Source organism: Chenopodium album, chromosome 11 (assembly GCF_948465745.1).
Source record: "Chenopodium album chromosome 11, dcCheAlbu1.1, whole genome shotgun sequence".
NCBI lineage: Eukaryota > Viridiplantae > Streptophyta > Magnoliopsida > Caryophyllales > Amaranthaceae > Chenopodium > Chenopodium album.
In genome coordinates this window covers 37,531,010-37,548,929 of record NC_137844.1, presented here as the reverse complement: position 1 = coordinate 37,548,929, position 17,920 = coordinate 37,531,010, and the positions used below count along the sequence as shown (strand labels likewise).

General features: G+C 41.9%; 1 protein-coding gene and 1 pseudogene across 1 annotated transcript in view; one reads left to right on the top strand and one right to left on the bottom strand.

Annotated features, from left to right (window-relative positions):
• The first annotated feature begins 1,554 nt into the window (after window positions 1–1,554).
• On the top strand, window positions 1,555–11,599 carry LOC145566576 (disease resistance protein RGA2-like; annotated as a pseudogene).
• LOC145567547 (uncharacterized) overlaps window positions 4,739–17,920 on the bottom strand; it is a 38,242-nt gene continuing 25,060 nt past the window's right edge. The window contains exon 13 of the transcript XR_014095683.1: window positions 4,739–4,768. The gene's annotated coding sequence lies outside the window, so the exon portion shown is untranslated. The remainder of the gene's footprint in view (window positions 4,769–17,920) is intronic.

Genomic DNA, 17,920 nt, shown 5'->3' with positions numbered 1-17,920 from the left:
GGGATTTTCCATTGGTAAAAATCGATGAAAGCCCCTCTAAATTTCAACAATAGAGGCCAGGGTTTTGGGGAGATAAGAGAAGGGTTAGGATTTTTAGTTTTTACTATCCTTATTTCGTTTGATATTTGTCTATTGTCTCCATTACTTACTCTTAAAATAACTCGGCTTTTCCAATATTTTTTTAAAATTATGTTTTCATAACAAAGCCCTGTTTACTTCACCTTAAAAAAAATACTCTGTAAAAATAATAAAATAATTTCAGCTCAGTAAATAAAAATAATATTAGTTTAATAGAAGTAATTTTAATTTAGTAAAAATCAAAAACTTTAAAGAAAAAATATAAATGAGAATCAATAAAAAATAATTTTAGTAGAATACAATTAATTTTTGTTTAGCCAAAAAAAATTGAAATGAACATGGCTTAACTAAGTTAAGTAGTCTTTGTTAAACAATTGGTTGCAATATTCTTAGGTTTATAATAATGCTTCCTCCTTTTGAGAGGAACTTTAATTTTCTCCCTCGAAAGAAAGGGTTTTTGATCACGTTCGAAAGACAAGGTTTTTCAACCTCCTTCGAAATACAAGGTTTATCTCCTCTTTTCGGGAGAGAATTTTCTTAGGTTTGTATCTATGCTATTAGATCTAATGGATTGTCGTGAAATTCATTCGTTAGTGAAAAATTATGCGAGATCGCCAGGGTTATTAAGCTTTTGAATAAAGTCGGATATCTTAGAAGGAAAACGTCCTCACGACTTCAAAAGATCGTTACATTGTCTCTCCAACAAGGGTGTATTCTCCAACAATATAAACGGAAAATGTTCCATAATGCAAGATTTACTCGATGATCGTATTCTTATAAAGAAAATTTTTATTTGATTCAATATCTAATGTATTTGTTAAAGTTAAATGTATTTTCTAGATGTCGTATGACTTTTTATTAAGAAATTTTTATTTAAAAAAAAATGCAAAATGACAAAAATGAACACAATATTGCCTGGTACGTCGCTAACCACTATGACCAATACATTAATCGAAACAAATAAGATATTGATAACTAATCTTTGATTCTTAATAGTATATATGAAAAAAAAAAAAAAAAAAAAAAAAAAAAAAAAAAGGATTACTCATGTGAGATGTGACCATGTTCCACTGTTTGGCTGACATTTTCATTTTTGTTTCAATGACGTTAATAAATTCATAGAAAAGCAGTTATACGATGACTTTGACCTTGTCAACTTTACTCCATTATTTGTTTTCTGTTAGGCAAGGTATATTCTCTGTTAGGAACTTTCCTCCGTAACCTTAACTCAACGTGAACGCAAGCAATATAGTGGTCCACGCACCATATGAATTACTATTTATTTAATTGTAACGATAGAATTTGTATTAAAGTAATAATAGTAGTTTGTCAAAAAAAAAAGAAAAAAGTAATAATAGTAGTTGGTTATCCTAATTAGAGCAACTTAATCGTACAACAATTAATCAGAGTTGGCCAAACGTACACTTTGTTGTTAGTTAAGTCAAATAATTCACTTTTCTGAAAACTAATAACCTAATGGCTGATCTAGGAATTTCAACAGTTGAGAAGCTCATTCAAGTGATCGGGAGTGAAATCATCCATGAAATATGTGACATTTGGGGCTACAAATCTCAACTCGAAGACCTCCATCGAACTGTCTCCACCATTAAGAATGTGTTCCTTGATGCAGAGTCCAAGCGCGAGCTATCTAAGGTGTCACAAGCTTATATTGAGGACCTCAAGGCTGCTGTTTACGATGCTGATGATCTATTTGATGAGTTTCGCACTCTTGCGGAGCTCAAGTTGCTTAGGCCAGATAGCAAGGGTGCAAAGTTTTTTAACAAGGTACATTTGTTCTTTTCGTCTAAGAACCAAGTGGGTCAAGCCTATAGGATGTCTCGCCAGGTTAAAGAGATTAAGATAAGGTTGGATGCTATTGCTAGTGACCATAAAAAGTTCGGGTTTGATGTTGATTAGGAGAAGGGAGGAAACATGTTCTTATATTGATGCAAAGGATATTATTGGGAGGGATGATGATAAGAAAGCAATAATAGATATTTTACTGGATCATAATAATGATGATGAAGAATGTTGTTTCTTGACGATAGTGGGAGTTGGAGGGTTGGGAAAAACAGCTCTCGCTCAACTTGTGTATAATGATGAAAAGATGAAGAAAGAGTTTCCGACTTTGAGGCTGTGGGTTTGTGTATCCGATCAAGACGGAGAGGAATTTGATTTGAAAGCAATCTTATGTAAGATTTTAGAATTAGTTACTGGTCAAAAATTTGACGGTACTTCTTCAATGGAATTTGTTCAAAATCAATTTCAAGAGAGATTAAGAGGGCAGAAGTACTTTCTTGTGCTTGATGATGTATGGAAGGAGACCCGCAAGAAGTGGCTTAATTTGAAAAAATTCTTGACGTTGGGGCAACTGGGAAGTAGGGTTATGGTCACCACACGTTCGGAGATGACAGCTACAGTCATTGGGGATAAACATGTCTATAGGTTAGATGGCTTGTCCCATGAAGATTCGTGGCGCTTATTTGAGATGTCTGCATTAAATGGAGGATGTGAGCATGAAAATTTTCAATATTTAGCTGAGATTGGGAAGAAGATTGTCGAAAAATGTTATAACATTCCTCTTGCTATAAAAGTGGTAAGAAGTTTGTTATATGGGCAGGATATTAGTATGTGGCACTCTTTTGAACAGAGTGGATTAAGTGAAATCAGAAATGGTGAAAATGAAATTATGTCTATTCTGAAGCTTAGTTACCACAATCTCAGTCCTTCATTGAAAAGTTGTTTTAGCTACTGTGCAGTGTTTCCCAAGGATTTTACGATAAATAAGGTGACATTGATTAGCCTATGGTTAGCACAAGGGTATATAATGCCATTAGATGGAGGTCAAAGTATAGAAGATGCTGCAGAAGAACATTTCTTCATCTTGTTGCGGAGATGTTTTTTTCAAGATTTAGCAAAAGATCAGTATGGTCATGTTCGGTCAGTAAAGATACACGACTTGATGCACGACGTTGCTCAGGAGGTGGGAGGGAATGAATTTTGTGTTGTGATGAGTTCTATTACGAACAACTTCAGGGATAAAACACGTCATGTGTCTTTTGTTGGTGAGGAATACGTAGAGAACTCTTTAGCTATACCCAAAATGCGATCTTTTATTCATCTCAATGAATATCGTAACTTTGTGGTTAAAAAAGTCAATTGGAGATGCTTAAGGGTGTTGGAGTTGCAAAATTTAGGGGTTGAAAGTTCACTTGAGTCATTAGGCTTGCTGTTGCATTTAAGGTATCTTAATCTGTTTGAAAACGAATTTGAGGTACTCCCAGATTCAATTGTAAAACTTTATAATCTTCAGACGTTAGTTTTAGGTGGGTGCAAAAATTTGAGGGAGTTGCCTAAAGATTTTCGCAAACTAGTAAACCTTAGGCATTTAGATTTGCGATATTGTAACATGTTAACTGGTATGCCTTTTGGCATGAATAAGTTGACTAGTCTTACAATACTTCCATTGTTTGTGTTAGGAAAGGGGGAAAAATATTCAAGAGAGGAACAATTTAATTGGGAGTTGAAGGATTTAAAAGCCCTCGACAATTTAAAAGGCGGCCTTCATATCAAATTTGGTGACAACAATATAAATTTGGAATGTGTCGATGATGAGGGAGGGCAGTACTTGATGAACACGAAGCATCTCTTAGAAATTGAAATCGAGTTTGAGGGAACATTTCATGGATGTCTTGAGACAGAAGTTGTGATGAAAGCGCTTGAGCCACATTCAAATGTCAAGGGGTTGAAGCTGATCGGCTATATGGGCACATCAATTCCATGGTGGGCAAGAGTAGAGCATAATTGGTCAATCTACCTCCCAACCCTTGTCAAGATTGAGCTTACAATTTGTCCGAATTTGGAGTGGATACCTTCGTTCAGCAAGCTGCCTTATCTAAGATCACTGGTACTTTTCAGTTTAGATAAGTTGGAGTATATGGAGGATGCAAGAAACATCACTAGCCACGACGAAGAAGATTTAACAACATTTTTCCCCTCACTTAAATATCTTCAATTAAGTCATCTCAGATGCTTCAAAGGATGGTGGAGAGCGGAGGAGTTGATCGTTGGTGATGATAGGAAATCGATATTCCCCTGTCTCTCTTCACTGAAAATCGAGTGGTGCCATAATTTGACGTCGTTTCCTCCTTGTCCAAGGCTAGAAAAATTGGAGTTGCGCGGTAGCAGTGAATGGTTGGGAATGATAGTAAACATGATAGACAAGGAAGGAAATGCCAATGCTAGATTATCTTCCTTGCGAAGCTTGACTATTGAGGGATGCGAAAATCTCAAGAGACTTTCCGGGATTGAGAATTTTACTTCTTTGGAGTCACTACAAATATCCAGCAACAAACAAATGAGCATCTGTGAAGACAAAGATGATGAGGATGGAATGCCTTGGAAATCTCTTGATCGGAGTCTTCGTTCTCTTACATATCAATCCATCGGAAGTATGACGAACTTACCAAATGGGATGCAGTACTTGACCTCTCTCCAAAACCTCCAACTTTATTGGTGTGATAACCTCGAAGCCTTACCAGAATGGATAGGTTGCTTAGCTTCTCTTCAATCCCTGTCCATCAAATACTGTGAATCCCTCAAATCACTTCCTGACTCGATGCGAAACCTCACGTCCCTTCAGAGACTTGATATAGCAGGTTGTCCATACCTCGAACAAAGATGCGAACAACTAAGCATGGACCAGCCAAAAATTAAGCACATTCCACACGTTAATATCGCAAGGTTAGTAAGTCAACAGGGTATAATCCATTCAATTTTGTTTTTTACATTATCAAAGAGCATGGAAATAACTTTTCAATACTGTCTATTACAACAATATTTGATGTCTCAATCTCCTGAATCACAGGTGGAGATAATTACAAAACATCAGCTTTTTGTTCAATTATACATATGCAGCATTGGTTATTCGCCGATATCTTAATCAAAATTTGTGTGTTTATCGAATATTCCATTCTACATGGTTTGATGGATACATAGAACAAAATGCAGGATGTGTGAAGGAGTGTGAAGTGCGTCTCTAACTAATAGAATTAGTAGTTTTGTAAGTTTGATTTGTTAAGCAATTAAGTGGCATATTATTAGGACTTTGTTTTTAGGTGTATTAGTTTTAAACGTTTTGTTTATGTGTGTGTGTGTATATATATATATATATATATATATATATATATATATATATATATATATATATATATATATATATATATATATATATATATATATTGCTCTTGTACTTCGTAATTGAGAATGAAGCAATATATCAGTGTGTTAATGAAATTCTATATTGCTTCCTCTTATCTTTTTCTATATTTATAATTTCAACAAAAGCTATTAATACATACTTTCTTGCACATTTACTCCATTTATTTCGTTTTCACTGATCTTATATCTTCATTATGTTCAAGACTCAAAGAGAGTGAAGTAATTTTATTTCCTGAAGTTTTGCAAAATTTCTATGTCAAAGTCAATTAATGAACAGCAATGTTACCTTGTGCTTTCTCCATTTCAGGGATGTGACGAAGCTACTTTGATGTACTTAATATTATTATTATTATTATGGTTTTTTTTTTATATAGTAACCCTCTTGATTTTACTTTTCTACGTTGTGCCCCAACATATATCACTTTCCACATTGTAAACCCATATACATTTTTGTTTTCATACGGTAACCTTAATGTTATCCCGACGTTAATAAATTACCAATGACCTTTGACGGCATTGGTTTTGGGGCTGAGCAGCCTTAACCGGCCGATTTCGGCCATTACTGGCCGAAATCATGGCTATTTTGGGGAAGGAGGGTTTTGGTTTTGTGGTTTTTGGGGCCGATTAGGGTTGCTAGAAAGGGAGGGGGAAGGGATGCGCCGCCAGCTTGCCGCCGATAGCATTGGGTGAAGGTGGCAGTGGTGGGGCGGTATTGGCTGTGAATGTTTAGGTTTTTTTTTAAAAATAAAAAAATAAAAAATTTCTTTTTTTTGCCAATAATAAAGCGATACGTGCCTTTATAGCCCCACTAACGAATTCTTGAACGAAATCAGTAAAGCGGTAGTAAAAAAGTAATTTTCGAAAATGTTACGGTGTTAAAATAAATTTTCTTGATAATAATTCAAAGTTGGAATTATTTAAAGCGAATTTGTAAAAGTTGGTATTATTTTTACCAAATTTTCCATTTTTATATAAAACATGTAATACAATGACTCGGGGCAACGCTCGGGCCACCAACTAGTTTAGTTTGGAAAGGAGAGTTATTGGGTGTTACAACAAACCTCGCAAATTGTAATTCAAGCAAATAATCCACAATCAATAATAATAATTAAATCCACCCTTAAGTATAATCCACAATTTAACAAGTAATCCACCCAAGTATGATGATGGTTGGGGGCTTGGGGCCCAACTCAACCTAAGGCTAAAGCCTCCTTTACCGTGTGTTTGGAATTTTGGATTGAATGAAATGGAGGAAAAGGAAGGGAAAGGAAATAGAGAGATGGAATATTTTTCATTTGGATAACAAATGAGGAAGGAGGGGAATTGGAGGGGAGAGAAATAAAGGATTAAATTGTAGAAAATTGATCTCTCCAACAATGGAGAGATTTGGAAGGAAAACTCACCATTCTTCCTTTCCCTTCCCCTTCCTTTCTCTCCCCTCCTCTTCTCCTCCCTCCCCTTCTTTTTCCTTCCCCTTTCTTTATCCAAACACACTATTAAGCTAATTTCTTCTTGGGCCTTGGCTCTTGAGCTCTTGACTTTATAATTGACTTTAGGCCTCGGTTCTTTAATTCATGGCCTTTCTTTCGGCTCTCTTCACTTGGACTTGCCATGCTAAGCCATCACTCAATGAACCAAGCACTTAATCATTGGGCTCCATTTCTCTTACTCAACCTTGGCTTCAAATTCTCTCGGGTTTGATATTCAGGTTCCAAATCTCGATTGGTCTTAAAATACAATCCAATCTCCATACCTCCGTAGTGGTCCCATATGCTCAAAAAATTGTCATGAAAAATGTAAATTTATATAAAATAATACCAATACTATAAAAGCACTAGAAAATGCATATTAGTAATAAAAATAACTCCAAAGAACACAAATGTGACCTTGAGACAGCGGATATAATATTACTTCCTCTGATTCCTAATGTTAGTCTCATTTATGTATACCGATGCAAATCTTTAATCGCATATATCTTTAATTTCATACTAACAAGCAAAAATTATAAAACTTAATTAATAAAGTACTCATCGAGACGAATAAAACTAACATTAGGAAACGGAAAGAGTATATAAAATAGACACCCCACCTTCCCCTTCATAGCCACAATACAAGCCATGACCTTCAGATGTTTAAACACTTGTAGGCTAATGGAGTATGCTTTCTAAAAGGTGATGAATGAAGGAAGCGCTAGGAAAGGGGAAAAAAAGGCAAAAGTAAAAGAAAAGAGGGAAATGTAATCCCACTCAGGTTCGTTTCATGAAAGTTGGAAGCTAGGTGGTTAACTTCTTAATCTTGTGTTTAAAAAAGAAAAGAAAAAAAAATTTAAAAAAAAAAAAAAATTGTTGTATAATCGTTTAATGGAGTGGGTTTTGACCACCACATTCTAAATTATATCATACCTTAGATTTGAGTCTTTGTTGATGGAGAAAGTTACTTTTCAAGCATATGGAGAGGATGGTTCGTGATAAGATTTCTTATCTCTTCTCTTTCATTTCCTAGCTCTTACTTGAACGCTTGTGATGTCACTTTGTAGCCACAAGCAATTAATTGTGATGTCACTTAAACGCTTGATTTGAGCTTGGGGGGAAGGACATGGCTTAAATGTTTGTACCAGCTGTTTCGGGTGTTTTTGTGTCCCTTGAGAGAGTTACAACTCGAAAACTGGATTCGACAAAGACGCCTGTATCTGCAAAACAAACGAAGCTCCGAATGGTCGAAGGTCCGCCTCCGAAGATTAAGTTAGTATGGAATCGGAGTAAAACGTGCAAAAAGTAAGTTATCTGCTCGAATTCCGAGCTCAGGTGTTCTCTGTTTTAGAGAGCAATAAATGCCTTAATGATTGAGACGTAAAGTTCAAGGTGTCAAAGTTGTCCCAATTATGGGGGGAATCTCCCTATTTATAGGGTCCTAGAAAAACGTGCCCTACCCTAGGGTTTGATGACATAGGGATTAGGACAGCGCCGTTTTGCGGCGCCCCTTGGGATTTGGGCCTTAGCGGGCATATCTGAGTGACACTTGTCGCCTATCTGGGAAGTCATTCTCTTACTTGGGCCTTGACACGTGTCATTCTCTTATTGGTCCACTTGAGGGTATTAAATACCCCAAATCATTTGCCCCTCACTAGCGTGACGTGGCATGCCACGTGACGCCTATGACAGGTGTCGTCCTCTGATTGGCCGAATTTTCACTTTTTACTGTTGAGGGGAATCCAAGGTTTTACCCCAGGTTTTCACCCTCTCTATAAATAGAAGGTTGACTTCCTTTGCATTCACACTTACGTGAATCTTTGGGAGAATCTTGAATCTCTGACTTTCAAAGACTTTGACTTCTTCAGCATTCGACACTCGGCCAACCGTCCACCTGTTCCAGCAGACTTAAAGACCAAGCGCCTCTAGTACCTTCCTCTAAGGTAACCGCCTGATCCCTCTTTGCTTTATTTTTGCATTTTTCTTTTTCAAAAATGTTTTCCCAAACTCACTCAACACGGCCTAGGTTAGCGATCAGCCGGTCACCGGAGACGGCTGAATCTAGAACTAGGAGTGTCGAATGCTCGTTCGAGTACTCCCCTTTGAGAACTTCTCCAAATCCGACCGTGTCTATGCCCCTACAAGACAACATGGCAAGAACAAAGCATACCACTCGGACGTATAGGACGGATGGTTCATGGTACCATTCAGAGAGTTCGACAGTCTATTCTGAAGGCTCCATTAGGGCGCTCGCCGGGACCCACCAAGCAACATTAGTACTCCGAGCTCCTCAATTCTAAGGGAGTCGGATGATGAACAACAAACCCCCGGGCTGAGTGAATCGGTGTTGGATGTTGAGATGGGGGAGGACACTGCTGGCACCAGTCGGCAGGCCCCCGAGGAAACTCTGATGGTGACCCTGAGTCATCATCTTCTGACAGCGCCTCCGTTGGCTCGGAGGAGGCGCGGTCCAAACTTGCGGATGCCCGAGAATCCCTCTCAATTGAGATGGGAGAGGGCTGAGCGGAGCCGTCTGCTTCGCGGCGAAAGGAGCGTGCCGCTTATTTTTTGCACGTCGCCGAGAGCAGGCGAAAAACAATGACGGCTGAACTCGGCAAATTTCTTTCAACCCATGTCATGGGACATGGTTACCTATTGTCCGTGCCGGATGGTTAGGACACAGTCACCTGGCCAGAGAAGGCCAGCTATGGTAACCAATGCTTTGGATAATACGAGGCGTCCATTCAGGCTGGACTAGGCTTCCTTCTCCATCCGGCCGCGGAGAGAATTTTGGACGGATACCAGCTGGGTATCTGGCAACTAGCCCCCAATTATTGGGTTAACATCTTGGGTTACGTTGTCGCCTGTGAGATGTTATAGGTGGAGCCCAGCTTCGAGGCTTTTGCTCACATGCATTACTTGAGCAAAACTCCACACGCAAGCGGGGCCGGCTGGTTTACTCTGACCAGCCAAAAAGGCTACATGATGACTTTGGGGAAGGAGAATAAATGGAAAGACAGGAGGTCTAAGTTTTATATCGTCTCCTTCCTTGACTTCCAAAGAAACAGGCGGTACAACCGCTGAAACAAGGAGCCGCCCCTCCTTGCTGGGAAGAAAGCCCTGCCGCCTGTCCCAAGGCGAGCGCAGGAGGAGATTTTGGATCAGGGCCTGTTTTCAGTGGCCGTCCGAACCAATGAGGAGACAGGGGCTAAGGAGGTAACCCCCTAGAGCTACATTCCCCGCTTCGGGTGGCTCTCGGACGGGACATAGTTAGCCGGTTGTGGTTAGCTCTGAAAAGCCGATAGGTAGTAGGCCGCATGCATTTACATTACTTAGCTGCTCATAATGATTATTACCTTTGTCTGAGTTTCTAATTCCTTTACTTTATCGTGCAGACATAGCAATGTCGAAGGTTCCTTCTCACAAGAAGTCGGTTATTCGCTATGCAGCCTTTAATGGTTCGAACGTCCTGGGTAAGCGGACGAACGAGGAGCAGCCGCCAAGCGGCACTCCCCAGGTGAATAATGTTTCTTTTATTTTGGCTTGTCAAAATTTTGTTGAAATCCCAACTAACACGTGAACTTTTTGCTGGGTGGCTCGACCAAGCCTCCTCCCTCTCAACAGCTAGACCTTAAGCTGCAAAAGCAGTCGTGTGGCGACGTCGGCAAACACTGAAAGCACATCGCCAATAAACCAAGGAAGGGGACCGGCGCCTCCACCCCTATCCAGACACCAACGAAGCCGGATACTCAGCAAAGAGTATCGAAGAGTGGCAAGCCACTCACTACTGCTATTGGCTCAGCAACAGGCAGCAGCGATGCCGCAGGGGAGGAGGAAGGTAATACATTCGGCCATACTCCACTTATTTAGTCAGATAACATTAGTCGCAAACGCAACTGTCTTTCCAAAATTCTTAACTTATTTTGCTCATTTTGACAGAGCTTCTAGTGAGGCCGAATGTCCTACAGATGGCAAAGCAGATGCTGAGGATGCTTGATCCTGATAACAAGGCGTCTATTAAAGGAGTCGGGACCCTCGATCTAGACGCCATACTGGCGCTTCTTTGCGAGGTACGACTTGTGTCTTTTGACTTGGGTAATGATTTGGCCGAATGTTTTCTAATTTCTTCTTTTTGCTTTGGCCGAATGCAGGCTATGCTGCGTGTGAGTGGACATAAAAAGCCACTCAACGACAAGACCAAAGAGGTAAATGCAGCGAATGCTCGGGCCGCCTCTTCCTTAGACAAAGCTCGGTTTGAGATTGCCCAAAATGAGATTCTGACACTTGATATGATTTATTCCCAGGCGTCGGCCAATCTGCAGGTCCAGCAGAATTTGGATGCGGCGAAGAGGCGAATCACTGAGCTCCAAAATGAGGTTAAGGGTTTCAAGGAGAAGTTGGAGCTCCTCAAGGAAGCGCGGGACAAGGCTGACCACCTAGAGGGTCAGGTCAAAAAACTCAAGGGTCAGCTACATAACCAGGAAACTCAGCTCAGGGCCAAGTATAGGTCCTTAGCTGAGGAGGAGAAAACGGCCTTAGTCAAGCAAATGATGGAAGATAATGAAGCCATCATGCGTGCAGCCTCGACAGCATTGCAGCCGTCCGCCGACTATCAGATTTGGAAAGCCAAGTTTGATGCGGCGAATGATGAGTTTAATGCCCGACTCATGCGGAAAGCGGAGGAGGCGGAAGCCAATGTCAGCAATGAGGGGTCCGACTCCTCAGATGATTCGTCCTCCGGGGACGAGGAGGATCAGGAGGAGGAGGAAGAGAAAAAGGAAGAGCAGTCGCCAGAGGACAAGGCGGCTGCCAATGCTGAGAACCTCCCCTGATCTTTTAAACTTTTAGGTATCACTTTCTGCGCCCGAATGGCCAAGTATTTGCTTTTCCAGCCTGCGTGTCGAGTATTTTGTGTATCCTTTACCAACCAAGGGTCGGGTAATTTGACAGTTCCTGGCATGGTCAGTTAACATTTACAGTTGTCAGTTTTAACGGTTGTTTCTTTTATGAAGCATCCGGTAGTTTGACTGGTTTTATTTACATTGGTGCTTATGCTTTAAAATTTTTAAAGCTTTTGATTTTTTATGCATAGAATTTTTGCCTAAGTATTTTTAACCTGTATACTATGCGAATGTCCTTACCCCTGACCGGATGTCGGTTAGTTTTGAAAAAATGGATTGATTGACTTAGAAATTATTGGTACTTTAAAGAGAATGCATGGTTTCTAAGTCAATCAATCACTATGGTGATTGCCCCAAACCAAGCGACAGACGGCCATGTAGAACAGATGGATTTAATAACTTGAATGCATTCGGCCAAAGGCCTCATAAGATATAGTTAAGCCACTAAGTTTTTTAACGGCTTATTTTTTGATAAAATTATTGTCCGCCTGTCTTACCCCATAGCAAGAACAGACGGTGGAATAGCTTCTAAAATGAAACAGTAGCCGCCTTCCGCCTATACTAGAACAGTCCGAAAAACTCCATGCTTTTTAGATTTCAAGTTAGATTAGATTAAACGACTGCGAGCGTTGCCTTAACACATCCGGTAGGGCCGTTTGTTTTTGTTCATAGAGCAACGTGCCACCCAAATGGGAGATGCTTCTCTTCGATGAATTCGCCCGAATGGACGTCGTCGGTTGTCTGACTCATGTTGGAGCAGACAGTTGTACTCATGTTGGAGCAGACGGTTGTTTAAATAGAGTATATTTAGCCATTGGCCTCTTTTGAGAAAAAAGATAGCTGCTAAGTTTTTAAGACTTGTAAAAGTTGAATAATGTTAGGGACGACTATTTTGGTGCGGTTGACACTTTTAGCCAGGTTTGGGGCGTCTACTGTTGGGGCAGACGGTCCCTTTATAAGACATTTAAACAACGTATTAAGCAAGTAAGGCCGTTTGCACATTGTGCAGGTGGTGTTCAAACATCTATAGAAGCTTAAGTTTGATCCGTCTACACTTTGTGCAGGCGGCATCCTACTAAGTTGTGAGCTTGGTCCGTCTGCACATTGTGTAGGTGGTACTCTAATAAAAAATTCGAGCTTGGTCCGCCTACACATTGTGCAGGTGGTACTCTAATAGGATTTGAGTAGGGTCTGTCTGCACATTATGCAGGCGGCGCTCTAATAGTATATGTAAAAGACAAGTCTGAAAATGAAGGCAGATTTTCATTAACAAGTCAAAAATTTAACAAATTTCAGAAGTAGTATTTTTTTTCAAGTTATCTACATTTCAAGTTATGGGTAGCTGCCTGCCGTGCCGCCTCCTACTTCTTCATAGATTCGGTAGGGGCCTTTTCAATTTGGGGTTAGCTTTCCCTGCTCATTCGCCCTACCGACTGCCTCCATTTCCGTAACACAAAATCCCCAACTTTCAAAGGGCGCTTGTGTACTCTCTTGTTGTAGGCTCGAGTCATTCTCAGGCGGTAAATCTCATGGCGCAAGACGGCATTGCCCCTGCGCTTTGGGAGTGAGTCCAAAGCCAGCCGCATGCCCTCCCAATTTGCCTCTTCGTCATACAACATGATTCGAAGAGTCAGCTCATAGTGTTCAATGGGCAAGACGGCCTCTGCCCCATACACCATGAGAAATGGGGTTTCTCCCATTGCCCCTTTTGCAGTTTTTCTGATGGCCCATAGGACGCGTGGTAATTCATCCGCCCATAGGCCTCCAGCTATTTCAATTTTTTTCTTTATGCCGAGGCTTCGACCTGGCCGTTTGCTTGGGGTCGGCCGACTGATGCGAAATAACTTGAGATCCCTTGATCTCCCAACCAATTCTTAAGTTGAGGTGTCTCAAACTGAGGACCATTGTCAAAAACCATGGACATAGGCACCCCGAAACGGGTGATGATATTCTTCCAGATGAAGGAGATGACGTCCTTTGTCTTGATATTTTTGACCGCCTCTGCCTCTACCCATTTGGTAAAGTAGTCCACAGCCACTAGGATGTAGCGCCTGCCGCCTGGAGCAGCCGTATATGGTCCTAGAATGTCCATGCCCCACTTAGCAAACGGTACTGGACTGTGGATTGCCGTCAGGTCAGTGGCCGGACGATGGATTAGCTTGCCAAATTTTTTACACTTGTCGTACTTTTTAACCATCTCCATAGCATCCGACTCAAGGGTTGGCCAGAAGTAGTGTCGCCTGGCCCTGACGGCCAAGGATCTGCCGCCTATATGAGAGGCGCAGTATCCCGCATGCAATTTTTTGAGAACTTATTTCCCCTTTTCTGGAGTAACATACTTCAATAGAGGCTTCAAAAAACCTGCTTTGAAGAGCTCTCCTTGTCTCATCTCGAAGCTTACAGCTCGCTTTTTCAGCACGGGCACCTCCTGGGGTGAATCAGGGAACGTGCCGTCTGTAAGATATGCCTGGATGCTATCCATCCAGGTAGAGTTTTGGTCCATTACTCCAGTGGGCTCTTTATCAGATATGCTCCTTTTTTTTCCATAAATTCCTAGAAGACTGACCGAGGCGTATCACAGGAGGCGGAGGATGCCAATTTTAACAGAGCATCAGCCTGGTTGTTTTCAGACCTGGGCACTTGGCTTTAACCGCCTGTAAGTATTTGATCATGGCCAGATGGGTGGCTTCATAGTCACCATGGTATTGGCTTACGACCAATTGGGAGTCAGAGCAGGCGTCAATCTTAGTTGACCCTGCCGCCTTGCACATGCTGATGCTGGCTAGCAGGGCTTCATATTCGGCCTCATCATTTGAGGCCTGCAACTTGAACCGTAGTGCATATTCATACTTGCCCCCTCCCCCCAGGTGACAAATTACGCCTGCACCACAGCCGTTCATAGTGGAGCTCCCGTCCACATACACTTTCTAAACCTGATCAATATTATCCGGCTCAGCCGTCCTTGTCATTTCGACAATAAAGTCGGCGAATGCTTGCCCCTTTTTTGCCTTCCTTGGTTCGAAAGTGATTTCCAGTCCCCGCAACTTAATAGCCCATTTGAGCATTCGGCCAGAAGATTCCAGAGTCGTCATAGGACGCTTGATCGGTTGGTCAATGTAGACCACAACCGGGTGTGCCAAGAAGTAAGGCTTTAACTTCTTAACCGCCATGTAAAGAGCGAGGCCAAATTTTTCGACTATGGGGTATGGAAGCTATGCGTTCCTAAGAACATGACTAATAAAGTAGACCGGGAGCTAGATGTCGTCTCTTTCGGCTAAGAGAACAGCGCTGAGGGCATGATCTGAGACAGCCAGATACATATAGAGCGTCTATTTGGGCAAAGGGCTAACCTGCCTTGACAAAGAGTGCAGATGTGATTTTAGGTTCTGAAAGGCCACCTCAGCATCATTCCCCCATTCAAATCTAGCCTTCTTCCTGATCGCCTGGAAGAAGAAGAGGCACTTGTCGCCTGACCAACTGAGGAATCTCCCCAGAACCGCCAAGAAACCTGTTAGCTTTTGAACTTTCTTGACAGTGCGGGGTAACTACATGTCGATTACCGCCTGTGTTTTTTAGGGTTGGCCTCTATCCCCCTCTGATCGATCAGGAATCCGAGAAACTTCCCACACTCAACACCAAAGACACACTTTTTTGGATTAAGCATGACCTTGTGCCGCCTGAGTGTGGCGAATGTTTCTCAGATATCAGCAAGGTGATCCGCCTGCTGCTTGGATTTGACTATCATGTCATCAATATACGCCTCTACATTCCTCCCAATCTGATTAATGGAGATTGTATTAATCATTTGTTGGAAAGTAGCAGACGCATTCTTCAAGCCAAACGGCATCACCGTGTAACAGAATAACCCCTGATCAGTGACGAATGCCGTTTTTTCTTGACCTTTTTTCCACAGGGGAATCTGATGGAAGCCTGAGTAAGCATCCATGAAACTCATCAGGGCATGTCTGGCTCTAGAGTCGACCACACTGTCGATTTTCAAAAGTGGATAACTACCCTTCGGACATGCTCTGTTTAAGTCAGTGCAATCAACGCACATGCGCCAGGTCCCATTCGGATTCTTTACGAGCACAACGTTTGCAACCCAATCAGGGAAATTACAAGCCCGAATGAACCCGGTGTCTAACAGCTTTTTTACTTCGGCGGCTGCTGCCTGACTTCTCTACTCGCCATGGTTTCTTTTCTTTTGCCGAATGGGCTTCTTTTTAGGATCCATGGCGAGTTTGTGGACAGCAAGATCCGGGCTGATGTCTGGCATCTCTTCCACTTCAAAGGCAAAAATGTCTTTGAATTCTTTCAGCAGTTGGTGCAAGCTTGCCCCCAACTTAGCAAAAGCAGCCGTCCCCACCTTAACAGTTCGCTCTGGCCCACTGTCGTCCAGAGGAATATCAATGTGCTCTCTAGCCGGCTGGGGACGGAGGTCATCTGACCGCTCCCCGATCAGTGATTGCTATTGCTTTTCTTTTTTGACCACCACCAGCTGATCAGTTTTTCTCTTCTTGGCGGCTGGTGGGGTTGGATAGTCATCCTTGATAGCATTAAGGTCTATTGGTTTTTTGCCCTGACCGGCTGCAGCTGCCGCGGGCTTGACATCCGAGAGGTAGCACTCTCAAGCCGTCTTCTGGAACCCGTTCAGGGAGCCAACAGTTCCATCATCCTTCTCATACTTGACTAGCATGAGGGAGGGGATGATGACGGCCTTGCACTCGTTAAGAGTGGGTCGGCCAATGAGATTGTAGGCGATCAGCTCCTCAACCACCAGAAACCGGATGGTCATGAGTCGATCGCTTCCTTTCTCTCCCAAGCGGACAGGCAGATCAATCCGTCCGACTGGGTGCACAACTCCTGCCCCAAACCCAACAAGGGGATAGGAGACATCCATCATGCTGGCCTGTATTTGAGGTTGGACAGACATTTGATGCTGATGATGTCTGAAGAGCTTCCTGTGTCGATTAAGATACGACCAACCTTTTGGTTGGCCACTTCGCATTTTATGACCACAGGGTCATCATGCGGCCGACGGACTTTGCCTCTGTCCTTTTCGGTGATGATGACTTCGGGAAATGCGGATGTGCTAGCTGCATGTCCCTCTTCGACAAAATGGACCATCTTTCTCAGATGGTCCTTGGTGCCCCGCATGGTCGGGCCACCTCCGGCGAATCCGCTTGCTATTGTATAGACCGGCTCCTCATCGGTTTCGGAACTACTAGCAGGCTAGGGAGTGTTTTTGCTGGACTGCCTCGAATTCGTCTTAAAAGTCACTTTGGACTTCACATAGGACTTCAGTGCTCCTTTGTCGGCCAGATGTTTGTGTCATGGCCGAGGTCCTCATGGTAATGGCAGTGCTTGTTTTTGTTCTGATTTTCAGCGGAACCTTTCATTGGAGTCGGTCTCTCCAGAGTTAGCCGATCCTTTATCTCCATGAGGATGGAGTAGCTGTCCTTATGGAACTTGTACCTTGGAACGTACGGCTTTCACTCTTTTTTCTTCTTCTAGGCCAGCTGATCGGAGTTATCAAACGTCCAGATCCCTTTTTTCTTTTTGCTCTCTTCATGTTTTAGAGACGGCTGAGCAGGCCGACACTCCTTCTGTCTGTCAGATTTCTTGGAATCTGACTACTTATTTGAGGAGCAGAGTTCGATCGCCTGTATGTAGGCTTCCACCTCCATCAAGTGTAATAACTCGTATTTTTTATACGTATTTTATTTAAAATAAGTATTTTGAGAAGTATTTAATTAAATTGAAATGTTTTATTTAAAGTATTTTAATTATTTATTTTAATAAGTTTGGAAATATTTTATAAAAGGAAAGTTTATTTAATTAATTATTTTAATTAAGTTGGGGTTTAATATAGGAAAGTTTTATTTTAAGTAAAGTTTTTTTAGGTAAGGGATTAGGAAAATTAAAAGAGGAAAGTTTAGGGAGAAGGGTTCTAGAGAAAGGGTATAAATATTCAACACATGAGGCAAATTAAACTTTGCCCAGAGTAGAGAAAACCCAAGGTAAACTTCTCTCTCCTTTCTCTTTATTTTTCTTTCTTTTTCTTTCTCTTTTTCCCCTTCCCCTTACTGCCGGCCACCACCACCACCAGTGGGCCGCCGGCGCCAGCCAGCGGCTGGCGGCAGCCGGCAGTGGTGGTCGGCCAGACACCTTTTTCGAAAAAAAAATTGAAACTTTATTTTAAAAATCAATTTAATCCTAGATCTAATTATTAATTATGAGTTTTGGGATTTG